The sequence below is a fragment of the Meles meles genome, chromosome X (genome assembly GCF_922984935.1).
Source record: "Meles meles chromosome X, mMelMel3.1 paternal haplotype, whole genome shotgun sequence".
NCBI classification, from domain to species: domain Eukaryota; kingdom Metazoa; phylum Chordata; class Mammalia; order Carnivora; family Mustelidae; genus Meles; species Meles meles.
Window position 1 is genome coordinate 4,382,604 of NC_060087.1, and position 13,337 is coordinate 4,395,940.

Consider the following 13,337-nt stretch of genomic DNA (forward strand, 5'->3'; position numbering starts at 1 on the left):
ACTTGCTGAGGCCATGCAGCTCCATGGAGAAGTAGAGTCTGTCTCTCTAGTTGCAAATGTGCTGTGCCATGTTGCATGGCCTGTCTTTCCCCATTTTTCCCTTCACGTCTGGACCTATAGGTCCCAGGTGGCATGCATGCAGACTGAGAGGACAGTAGGGACCCACGCTCTCTGTGACTGGGCACCGTGGACTGGGTCTTCTCCAGCCCTGGGTGCTTTTGAGGCCTTGACCCCTGACTCCACCCATAGGAGATGGTGTCTGCACTGTGTTCAGGCTCTTCATGGGTCTGCAAGTGGAACTTCCCCTGAGGACACTGGGCATCTGAATGGACCCTGAAGTCATCACTAACTCGGATCACGTTGCTTCCTTTTCACCCACCTGTAGCCGGTCTGGGAGGAAGGAACTTGGTGGCCCTTTGCTTGGGAGGCCTTGGAAGTATTCCCCACTCTCCCCTCATTTCCCCGCAAGCTCAGACAGCCCTGGAAAGGAGGCTGAAAGTACATCAACAGCCGAACTTGCTGCTCGTGGCGTTTTCCCTCTAGGACGTGGTTGATGTTTTGTGGAGAGGGTCATTATATTTTTTAAAAGATTTTATTTATTTCATTTGATAGAGAGAGAGATCACAAGTAGTCAGAGAAGCAGGCAGAGAGAGAGAGGGAAGCAGGCTCCCTGCAGAACAGAGAGCCCGATGCGGGGCTCGATCCCAGGACCCTGAGATCATGACCTGAGCCGAAGGCAGAGGTTTTAACCCACTGAGCCACCCAGGCACCCCGAGAGGGTCATTATTTTTGATCTTTGCTATCAGAGTACAGTGTCGAGGACCAGCCTCTGGAGAAGCCAAGTTCGGTCCTCACCGTGACAGACAACACGAGTCCACGGGGCAGCATCGTGGGAGCTCTGGCCAGACACACAGAACGTCACACCCCACTGGACCCACCGAAGCAGCCAAGTGACCAGGTGGCCTGGGCCCATGATCCCTGCCTGGGCCATGCTGGGTGCTCGTTCCGTTGGGTTATGGGGGTGTATGAAAACCTCTGCTGGTGATTCTTGTATGTAAAAGGGTGGGAAACAAGTTCGGCCTTACCCGTGTATATTATCTGCAGGGACACTGGTCACTGATCTCCACGGGGGACGGTCATGCGTCCTGACCTGCTTTCCCCATATCTTGGGGGAGATACACAGGGGCAGGGGTGGCATCCGTGCCCTCGGCTGTTTCCTTTGATTTCAAGTTAATGCAAACGTACGTTTTAGAGTTAAATGTATTCACCGGTTATTTTATTTTTAAATCAACTCTCACAAAATGCAAAAAGGGCTGAAAGAAACATCAGTGATAAAAGCGTGATCCAGACTCAAGTGAACGACACGGAAAGGTTGCTTCTGGCTTGAGCTTTATAGCTTTCCCCAGTGAGGAAGAAGGCACGTAGCGCAGGCATCTGAGTAGATCGTGGCCATCTGTAATTCCACGTATGGATGGAGGAGGGACGCTCGAAAACTGGGGGGTTGAGGTGCACCGTCTAGAGTTGTCTCTCTCCCTTTCGGATCCTTCAGTGACTGGACATGACCACGGATGCCTGATGGAGGTCCCTCAGGTCCATGGTGGCCCCGCTGGTCAGAGCTCTGTTCAGCACTGGGATACGTGGCACCCAGCGAGGTCTCCTGCCCTCTGTCTCTCGGTTCCAGCCTCCCTCTCATTTTCATGCTTTCTGTCCTGATTTTGGGGGTCTGGCTGAATCCTCTGGGAGACTGCCCTCCCTCCAGGACCTATTGGGGATAGCTGTGTCTGTGGCGGACATGCCCGGGGATGTCGGCGGCTTGCATCCTTCTGGCTCGTCCCCCATACACAGGAGTGGTGGCGCCCGGGGTCCGGCGCCCCGAATCTCCTCCCCGTGGGCAGAGTCAGAGCCCAGCCTCAGCCCACGGAGCACACACGTTGCACAGCGCTGCTCTGCTGAAACCGCTGGTTTGTCGGAAAGGCTCGATGCCACGCGGCAGTTTAGGCACGACGCAGGGAGCCCCGCTCAGTTCTTGGCAATGTTGATGCAGGACATGTGTCGAGAGTCCGCAGGAAAGAGTGATTTGGTGTTTGTGGTTAAAGTTGGCTTTCCGTTGCATCAGGACTCCAGTAAAAGCCGCCAGCGCTCCAATGAGTAGGACATGCTCCCTGCTTTATCAACCATGTCAACAACCTCGCCTGGGAGGCGGTGTAATTATTCTTACGTATAAATGAGCTAATGGAGCTTGAGAGACGTTAACTGCCTCGCCTCGGGCCACACACCTCACAAGGAGCAAGGCGGAATGAAGCCCAGTTTGGTCTTGATTCCTCGAAAGGAACCGACAAGCAGAACTGTCTGTTTTTATATTTTTCTATATACTTTTTAATTTTTTAAAACGATTTTGTTTATTAAAGAGACAGAGAACACGAACAGGGGGAGTGAGAGAGGGAGAAGAAGGATCTGTGCTGAGCAATTGAAACCATAACCCTAATACATAACTAATGTGAAAATCAGATACATTTATTTGTACCAAAAAAAAAAAAAATAGAGAAAAAAATATCATGGAGACCACCAGCAAAAAAATAAACAAGAATGGGGGCGCTTGGGTGGCTCAGTGCGTTAAGCCTCTGCCTTTGGCTCAGGTCATGATCTCAGGGTCCTGGGATCGAGTCCCGCATCGGGCTCTCTGCTCAGCGGGGAGCCTGCTTCCTCTCTCTCTGCCTAGTTGTGATCTCTCTCTGTCAGATAAATAAATAACATATTTTTAAAAATTAAAAAAAGGACACTTGAGAAAATATATGTAAAATGTAAATATATTTGTCTTCCATATACACGCATACATTCCGTGTAAACGACGTGTGCGTCTGTGGTTTTCAAAACCCCGTGAATAGATGTCACTACTTCTCATCTCGGCCGTGATTGCCGTGTACACGTGCGTCATGTGTTGGTGCCCTGAAGAACCCTCAGAGGGAAGTTTTCTCTGTATATGGTGTGTGGGTGTGTATACGTGTAATTACACAGATCCGAGAATTATGTAATCGTCTACGCGAATGGGTGGATCAAAGACGTGCCGTAGATGTGTTTGGTTCTTCTGTGGACAGACGTCCATGGGGTATGTCCGTCGACGGCCGCTGTATTTAACGTGCAAGGGATAACATCCAAGAAGCGTGTATTTCCCGTCTGTTCCCCCAGGGCCCTTTCTACTACTGGCGAGGGGTCTTAGATGCAGTCAGTTCCTGTGAGACCTTCCTCCTGGGGTGGACCACAGGGCCATTTAGGGGAAGGTGGTACACCCAGAGTTCATTATGAGTTTAATGATACAGCTCCACACCCCGGAATGCATTATATCAAAAAGCGGGGCGTCGTTCGTGCACAGTGCTTGCGAGCCGTCAGAAGGGCATGGTGACTGACAGCCATACGTGACCGAAAGCCCCTGCCTGGAAACCACTCGAAGATTTACATCTGCCTTCTTTGTTCGGCACCTGTCCGTGTTAACGTACTAATTGCATGGTGGTGGGGGGGCTTTCCCCACGTGGGTTTCTTTGCTGCCCAAGAAGATTCATTGTGATCACCAGGAAAGGTCTTGAGATGAGAGTTGGTTGAGCATTTCTAGGGTTTATGAGTGTGGTGGGTGGTTTGCTGGAGAAGGGCCAGGCTCCTCCTGGATGTACAGAGAGGTATACGGCAGCTAGAGTGCTGGGTCGCTGTAGATCATGGAGTCCGACCCCACGCCCTGTCCTCCCCACACGGCTAAGACGAGAACCCTTCTGTGAGCGCCACGTGGCTGGTGCACTTGCCTGATTTGCATTGAGATGTTTCTTCCTTGATTCAAGGCCCTAATGACCAAGCCTGGGTCTTCACGTTTGGTCTTGGAGAATGAGTCTTTGCTGGCTGATCCCTGAATGACTGCCTCGCACCCTCGCTCTGTGGGAGTCGGGGATTTTCCAGCAGTCTTCTCGCCGTCAGGCTCTTCCTCCGTAGAGTCCGGAGTGAGAAGGCGTACCCGGTTTTGGCTTGAGGGTTCCCGTGTGATGCCACTGATGGTCAGTCCCATTCGAGGGCTGTCAGACACCAGCTAGGTTCAGCACTGAACAATTTTCTTAAGAACCTACATGAATTAATAAAACAAACCCTCTTCTTTTCATGACCCCAAAGGAGAGTAGTTTGCGTAGTTCCATCAAATGAAATATTTTCACTTCCGTACACTAAAATTTTCCAACAACAAGGGCCTACCAAAGGGCAAGGCATCACGCCCTGGCCTGTTGTCCCTAATCCCCACGCTTCCCTGAAACACAGTGTTCTGCCTTCCCCATAGAAGACTGGGCTGCTGCTCACAGACCTTAAGCGCTTTTCCGAGGTCCCACAGCGAGCCAGTAGCAGACTAAGAGCTGAATTCCTATGCATCTGCCTCCAAGTCCTCCTTGCTCTTTCTAAGATTAATCATTTTGGGAGGATAGTTATCCTAAGATGCTAAGTTGGAAGCATTGGGAGAGGAGCAAAGAAATAAAGGGGGGGGGGAATCTTTGATGTAGGTAGCCTGGATCCCTGTGGGTTGGGCAGCCCTGTAGCAGGGGTGCAGAAGGAGACGGGAGGGGTTTGTGAAGGGTTTCTTTGCACTGCGTCCTTCCCACGCCTCAAGGGTGCTGAGTTCCTGTTTGTATCCTGGCCCAGAGGGGAGGGTGCGGTGAGACTCCTAACAAAGATCTGATTGTGCGTCTCTAGGCACCAAGGGCTGGCACCTGATGAGACTGGGCTGGGCCATGAAGGAGAAAGCCAGAAACTCCTGTCCCCAAGCAACCCTCCCGGGACTACCCAAACGATGCTTTTGCGGGTGGGGGACACACCCGGGAATGCAAGTGGTTTCAGAATAGCCCTGGACATTGCATTCCAAGCGTAATGGCGTTCAGAGGCTGGAGGCATCCTGGGGCATGCTAGAATTTGGGCCACGAGCTTATAAAACATCTCTCCAACAGACAGGTTTTACAGCGATCCCAGAAGACCACAGGTCCCCTTGTGATGATGCCTCGGTCCTCGTCCTTGAGGATAAAATATTCCTCTAGGTGTTGATGCCCAAGCATCTGGGGTTACTGTTAAACATATGAAATACGTTGGCACCAGTATGTTATAGATTAATTATTTGGGTGCCTACCAGCCGCCGGAGGCACACAGAATCATTGAAAATGAGCAATGTTTTATTTATAGATGTGGACTCAAGAAAAGGAGGACGCAGCATGGTTTTACCTTCGTTTCTTTTTTTCTAAATGAAACACGAGGGACGACGTGAGGGGAAATACGAAAAGAGAAAAACCCAGGAAGTTTTTGTGTTTTTCCCCCCAAGGGTGTGATTCCCAGACTGGGCCGTGGGAGCAGAAACTCCCTGTACCCGTCCTGGCGGTGGACGGCGGGCATACCTGCCTGCGGGCCGCCCACGGAGCTGCGAGGTGTCCTTGCTCACTGCCTAACCCTTGGTGTTGACAAGAAGGAATTCCTCGGGGCCCTGGGTGCTGTGTAGGTAGGCGTAAGTCACCTAACAGACAGGCTGGGAGGGCTCGTGGGCCGCAGGCTAGCCCCAGGGCATTCAAAAACCATCCCCCTGCCTCAGCTGCGAACCCAGGCCTCCCTGCTGGAATATAGCACGTCGGCCCGTCCGCCCCTAGACCCCTGCCCGCTCAGAGAGGCCTGCTCCCCTTCTGCATCAACACCGGCTCTGTTTTTTTGTGCACACTGACGTGCACGTTTCGGCACAGCAAATGCTCCGTGCACGTCCGGCGTTTGTTGTTTTTTTGTGTCCCCCCCCCCCCCCCCGCCCAACTGAGCACGCTGACAGGTGAGCAAAGGTTGCTGCGGAGCACTGGAAGCTGCCACCCGTCTTGCGAGGACGGATAGTGACCTTGTGATCCCCGCGCTCAGTTCAGGAAGTGCATGTTTCCTCTGATTTAGACGTCAACCATGCAGGGCGTGAGGAAGGACCAAGTGGACGCATCCAATCCCTGAAATAACTTTTTTATGATGGATTCGCCAATCAGCCGGTGATGACTCCGCGGCCGAGGAGGGTCCGTGGGAGTTTGCCGGGCTGTCTCATCATTATTCACGCGCCGGGAGCTTTGGGCTGGGTGCTGTCCAGCATGCTTCCTTGAAAAGCTGTGTGAGATCCTTGGAGGGAGGGTATCCTGTCTGAGTTTCCTGGCGAACACCCTGGTGGAAAGCCCCGTAGGAACTGGTGAGTTGGGTTAACTTTTTGTTGTTGCTTCTCTGCCTCTAAGATGTTGAGATAAGTGTTCAGCCGAGGGCGACCGGGGAATCGTCAGTCTGGTGTTCCTGGTTCAAACGAAATCCCAGAGTTTCTTTCGCTGCCTCATTCTGCAACAGTGTGGAACAGCCTGCAGGGAGAGAGTTAATTCAGGAAGTTTTATCGACCTACGTCTTAGCTGCAGGAGACTGCATTTTTAGGGATCTTCTGGGGAGAATAAGGAAAGTGTGTACCTTGCTGCCTATTGCGTGACATTAAAAGACAAACAAGCAAACAAACAAAAACCTGTAGAACCACCTACAAGAAATTCCTCTGCTTTCATTGGTTCCTTTGCCCTGAAACAGGGAGGTCTTTTTCGGGGGAAGAAAGCGATTGCCAGTCTTTCTTTCGTTGTGGATTAAAGTGGTAGTTGGAAAACACACGCTGCATACAGAGAACAAGGGAGAGCCCAGAGGCAAGAAACCCAAGAAGAAATGAGCAAATACAGAGATGCGTTTTGTGCTATAGTTTACTTAGAAGGGAAATTGAATTAACTGTATGTATCGAGATACTAGGAGCCGTGCTTCCCAGTTAGACAGAATGAACACACATGTTTTTGCGTCAAGCGTCCGCCAGGAAATGTTGCTATTATCCTAACCTTCCGACTCTGCTTTTCCTAAGGAGTAAATTCGAGACAGAATTCATGGCAGTTCTCTTTTCTTAACTTTTGGAAAATTTTTTTAAATATCTGGGGATGCCTGGGTGGCTCGGTGGGTTAAGCGTCTGCCTTAAGCTCAGGCCCTGATCCCAGGATCCTGGGATCAAGTCTGTCCTCGGGCTCCCTGCTAGGGGTGGGGCCGGGTGTCTGCTTCTCCCTCTCCCTCTGCTACATGCGTTCGCTCTCTCTCTACCAAATGAATAAATAAAACCTTGAAAAAATAATTTTGGGGGAAATACTTATTTTTCACTATAAGCGTACAGATCCGAGATGTGTCAGGAACCCCTGAAGCAGAACACGAGTGATCCCAGTTGGCAGATGTGCGGCTCAGCACGGGGGTTTCTCCCTGCAGTGCTGGACACTGGGTTGGGCTGTGGAGGCTGTCCTCCCAGAGGGGCAGGGTTCAGCAAGGACTGTTCCGTGGCTCAGAAACGGGCCACTCTTTGCCCTGAAAATGTGGATCGCTTCCAGGAGATAAGCATCCGGGAGACTGTGACCTTTGTCATGCTTGGCAATACATAATGTAGCAATCCCGAGCCTGCCAAATGGGTGCTTGCGTGGTTGGTTGCTTTGTTTTGCAAACAGAGATGCTGAGGCCTGTGAATAATCCCTCCCAGATGAACCCTCTGTGCTATCTATCGTGCTATCTCGTTATCCTTCTAGTGAACCCTCAGAGTTAATTAAGATGTCAAGTGCTTGCTTGCTTCTTATCTGGGTATCAACATTTTTTCTTTTAAGATTTATTTATTTGAGAGACAGAGCGGGAGAAGTGGGGAGGAGCAGAAGGGCAGAGTCCCCAGCAGACTCCCGGGTGAGCACGGAGCCGGGCCGACCCCGGCCTCGATCCCGTGACCTGAGCCAAAATCGAGAGTGGAACATTCAGCCGACTGTGCCCCTGGACGTCTTTCACGTGTGCATGGGTTCCCTCCTCAGAGCTGACCCTTGAGGACCGAGTTGGAGGGGGGATGAAAAGAATTGGCTTTGGGGACGATGTCACTAAAAATGGTGAAACTCCAGGGGAGCGATGATCCTGTTTTACGGTCATTTACGGTAGGCCCTCTGCGTCTCAGCCGACATGTGACGGTCCCTGACAGGTCATCTTCATGAACTGGTGTCTGCAGTGACATTAATATTGGCCAACTGCAAAACTGCCCCGTTTTCATTTATAAGGAGCTTATAATCTAACAGCCGATGATGTCACCATCCAGAAATGTAAAGGGTGTCCGTGCATGCCGAAAACAAAACAAAACAAAGAAGATACAAGGGCTCCTTCCATTTGCCCTTAAAACCCAGCAGTGAATGTCAGGCGTTCCTTCAAGGGCTGATTAAAGTAAACATTCGAAGTTTGCAGGTAAACACGCAAAGACTGTGCTCTCCGGACCACTCTGCAGGTCGACTGTTTTGTTAGTATCTTGTCCTCTCATTAAAATTCCTGCCTTGTTTGGAAGTTAACCCTGTAAAACTTGGTCGCTGAGTCAGCAAGCCCTTACCCAGCACCCTTGGGAGTCAGGTAATGAACGATTCTGCGGTGATGAAACACAAGGCCCATCTTCCCTCCAGGCACCTCCGTGAAAATAGTGCAGGTGCCAATGTCAGTAATAATTGTTTATGATGACGAGGATGAGGAGGTACAGGGCAGAGACTCACACCGGGCAAATTCACTGTAGCGCCTTTGACTTTCCACTCTGATAGGAAGCATGGAGGTGAGACGGACGGGGTCGAGGGTTCCTCGGAGCGGTTTCAGGACCAGGGGAGGTCTGACCCAGAGACGGACGCAGGACCGGATGTCCTCTGTGACAAGCGATTTGTCTGCCCCAGCGCTGGAAGCTTTGTTGCTGTAGGGACTGAGATGGGTTTGTAGGATGTGGACACTACTCAGGAGATGCCCCAGCACACAGCCACCAGCAAAATTGTCTGCAGACATTCCAAGTGTTGCCTGGGAAGGAGAAGCCAAACCCCCCCTGCCCCTCCCTCTCTTCTCAGCTGTTTGCCAGGCTTCCAGGAAGCGCATTGGTGGTGCTGGAGGTTCCCCCAGCTGGTCTGACCTCGGTCACTCTTGGGCGTGGGTTTCCTGTGTCCTCGATAACCCCCTGTGTCGCAAGGGAAGTACAAGCTTACACAAGGTCAGGAGGCTTAGCCTGCATCCTTTTCAGCATGCACAGGCTTCCCCGCTGTCTTGACTCTTTTCCTTTTTTTTAATTCTTTTTTTTTTTTAAAGACTTTATTTATTTATTTATTTGAGAGAGACACAGCATGAGTTGGGGAGCAGACTCCACGCTGAGCAGGGAACCCTATGCGGGGCTTGATCCCAGGACCCCAGGATCATGACCTGAGCTAAAGTCAGATGTTTAACCCAGTGAGCCACCCAGGCGCCCCAAGACTCCTTTCCAAGTGCTCCCTTGTGCATTACAGATCTGCAGCTCTTTGTTCATAACCAACAGGAACAAAGGAAGGGAAAGGATTGGACATGATTTTTGGGTGGCTTATTTTGGGCAGTTCTGCATCAGCAGTATATAAAGTGATAAAGCTGAACACTGTTTATTCATCCCACGGAATGCAAACAGTCATTCTGTTTTCTGCAAACTATTCCTCTGAGTGACGACAGGCTGCAGTCCAGAACTTTCTTCTGGGGTGTTTACCGGGTGCATCACTGACCCACCGTGGTGTCCTTCCGTATGTGTGTGTCTGTGCATTATGGACCGAGACAGTCATTCGCCGATGTGAATGTGTATCCAGTCATTACGTTGTGTGCCTCAAACTTAATGTGTCATTTTGTCAATTACAGGTCAGTAAAACCGGCATATATATCTGACAGTCAACAAAACTGGAGTAGAGTTGTACAGATGTGTCAGAGTTTCACTGACTTATAATTGACCTCCAATGTCTCGTCAGTTTAGAAAATATATGTGTATCTGTATATGTATGTGTCTTATCAGTTTAAAAATATGTATATATACTTATATATACATGATTTGATATAGATATATACGTGTGTATATATATGGATACATACACACACACACACACACACATATATATATACACTTGATTTGATACATATCACGAGGACTTGATACATATTGCAAAGTGATCACCAGGGTAAGTTTCCTTAACATCCACCACCTTAGGAAGTTACAAGTATCTGTTTCTTGGAATGGATAAGAGATATAATAGGATGAGTAGAGTTGTATAGAAAACAGCCGTGCTCCTTCGGGGTGTCAAAGACCGTCCTGGGGACAGCTCCGTTTCGCAGCAGTCTCTGCATGTTTTTCATAAATTGATTTTATTTTTTTAAATAACCTTCTAAAAGAACAAAAAAAATTTTTTTTTTAATTCTGAAACACAGTTGACCCCAAAAGTTTGCATTTTGAGACTGTGGAGCTGGGTTTGTCATTGTAAGCAGGGATCAGTTCGTTTTGAGCTTGTGCTGACTTTGAACCGTCTGAGAATGGTGGTACCAGGTGTTTTTTTTTCTTTTTTTTCCCCATTTAGAGCATCCCTTCAGGGGTGACATTTACTACTTCAAAACTCATGTTTTTTTGTAAACCCTGCAGGCCTTGTGATAAGGTGGGAATAGTCAGAAACCTATATTCAGCCGGTAAAGTGGGGCCGACCTTCTGTGGCTTTTGGTCGGCATGCCCAATGAGAAGCAGCTTCTGACCCTCCTCCCCAAGCCGCGTACCTAGGAGCAAAGTCTGCTTACTCAGACCTCGCCAGGATCCTAATGGCCCCGCCTGGGATCCCAAGGCTGGCATACTCCCTCAACACTGTGTCTTGGCTTTTGAAAGCCAGATGTTTGATTGCATTAAGCACAAACCCCAAGTACGTTTTCAGCTAGTGAGGAAGTCGGTGCTGTTTGGCGAGCACGTGGACGTCTAGATCAGGCTTTCTCAGGCTGGGCACCGTCCATACTCAGGTTGGACAAATCTGTGTTATGGGTGGGTTTTGCATGTTGTGGGATGTTCAGCTGCAAGCTTGGACTCTGTGCAGGAGAAGCCAACAGCACCCTCGCAATTGGGTGATGGTGTCGCTATACCTGTCAGACAACGTACTGGCTGATGAACCCTCTCTCACAGGTGCGAAAAACAGACCCATCTATTTATTAGAAAGAGAAGGAGAGTGAGTGTGAAAGAGAGAGCAGAAGACGTGGGGAGAGGCTGAGGGAGAAGGAGCAACAGGCTCCTCGCTGAGCAGGAAGCCCCGTGTGTGACTCGATCCCAGGACCCCAGGATCATGTCCTGAGCTGAAGGCAGAGGCTTCACCCACTGAGAACCCAGGAGTCCCCATGTTCCACAGATGCGTCAGGGTCAAGAGACGTTCTGCCCCCACATTTTGTCACGTACCACATGCAGGACTCATCCATGGGGTGTCAGGACTCATTTGCTTCCTGGATATTTTGGGCCGTCTCAAAGAATTCACGTGTCACGAGGCCGACTTAGGACAGTCAGCACCATGCAGTGGATTGCTGGGCCTTCAGGTTGCAAATTAGTCCAAGTGACGAGTTCAGTCATCAAGGAGGTTATAATGGCAGGTGTCCAGAGCTGGGTGTGCGACTCAGGAGGTCTTAGGTTGCAAGTTACAAACTCATGGCCGCCCCACTCATAAATACACTTCAGATTTGGTATCTCTTTTTAATGTTGTTGTTGTTTTTTTAATTGGGGTGAAATTCACATAGCGTACAAATAACCATTGTCAAGACGTAGTTCAGAGGCATTTAGTTCGTTCCAGTTCTAGAACTTTCTGATTCGTTCCCCCAAACCCCCATTCCCTCTGCCCGCAGGGCTTGGTAACCACAGACATCTGTATATTTGCTTATCGAGGGCATTCCCTGTAAACAAAGTCCTACACTGTGTGGCCTTTTGTGACTGCCTTTTTCCCTGCCTCATCTCATTTTGGGGGTTTTACTTTATGGCAGAACTCTGCTCTATTTTATAGATAGAAAGGGATTTTCTAGTTCCATGTGTGGGAAGGTCACAGAATCAGAGGAAAAGCTGCGGGATTTCAGGCTGGATTTTGTAAGGTTGATTGACATGAACCGCAGCGGCCATTTCTGGCTGCCAATGGAGGCTGACCGCTGGATCTGAGCACCGTTGGTATTGCATCCTGGTTAAATTCTGTGGGATTATCACTATTTTGCATATCTTTGGACGCGAATTACTGTCGTGGTTAATTTACGTTGCTGCCCAGCAAATCCGCACAAATGTCATGGCTCACAGTACTGCCACCCGATTATGGCACAGTATCAAGCTGTAGGTCAGGTGTGTGGACATGGCTTACCTGGGTCCTCTGCTCGGGGTCTTACAAGGCTGCACCAAAGCTCTGCCTGGGATTGCGTTGGCTGGACCTTGGGATCCTCCTCGGAGCTGCTCACTCAGGGCGTTCGTTGGCCAGTCTAGTTCCTTGTGACTCTAGGACTGGAGCCCTTAGTTCCCAGGGATGGTTGCTCCCTGTAGGCGTTTCATACCAAGAGTGTTTCATCAAGGCCTGCAGGAAAAGGTCTCTTTTTTGGGGGGGGGGGGGGGGGGGATCTGCTTTCAGCAACTCGGCTGATTAGGCCAGCCCCACCCTTGATAAAGTCCCTTTTGTCTAGCATAGAGTCAGCCGGTCAGGGCCCTCCATCACACAGGCAACGTCCTTTGCTTTTGTGATATCCTATTGGTTAGGAGGACATCACAGGTCCCCTCACTCTCAGGAGGAGAAGGTCTCACAAAAGTGTGGGTACCAGCGGCTGAAAGCAGAGAGGCTATCTTAGAATTCTGTCCTCCACGGGGAAGGGGTGGGGTGTGGAGCTGGAAGCCTAAATAGCAAGTAGAAAAGCGTGTGTTCCAGGAACCCAATGAGCTAGTTATCGGCACACATTTGGAGACGTCTGTGCCAAGGTAGTCGGTACTGGTGGTCATTAGCTCCTGTTAACATCGTTTATTTTCATTTGCTGTTAATGAAAAGATGGGGGGCCCGACACATGGTGGGCTATTTCACAGTATGAGGCCGGCATCTGTTCTTGCCCGAGACAGAGCTGTCCCCATCCTGCTCAGGAACATGTCTGGGGGCTGGCGGGCCCTCTGGAAAGGTGCAGTGATCAGGTAGCACCCTTCTGTGGGGCAGGCTTGATGAGGTGTCTGTGGACTGCCCCTGGCTCTCCCTTTGTGCAGGGGACCCCCCAGCACCCGGCCTGTACTGCCCTGGTTAGCCCCAGAGCTTACGCACCATCTCATGGGGCCACATACTGGGACGGCCTTTCTCACCGATTAGGAATTCTTATGGAAGCACCCCCCCACCTCGATGTCACCCCTCCATCTGTCCTTGCCCTGAATGTCTGCTGGAACATAGGCCCACGTCCCTCAGCCAGGGAGGTGGAAGGGGGTCTCCCAACCCCACCTGCTGGAGCCTAGAACC

The 13,337-nt window shown here is 50.4% G+C and overlaps 1 protein-coding gene across 4 annotated transcripts in view; it reads left to right on the forward strand.

Annotated features, from left to right (window-relative positions):
• Positions 1-13,337, forward strand: part of STS (steroid sulfatase) — a 156,808-nt gene that overhangs the window by 6,420 nt on the left and 137,051 nt on the right. The window contains exon 1 of one of the 4 annotated variants that reach the window (XM_045996299.1): positions 5,927-6,214. The exons of 2 other annotated variants lie outside the window; for them this stretch is intronic. The gene's annotated coding sequence lies outside the window, so the exon portion shown is untranslated. Of the gene's footprint in view, positions 1-5,926; positions 6,215-13,337 lie in introns of those variants that run through there. One more of the 4 variants, XM_045996302.1, reaches the window with a different exon arrangement.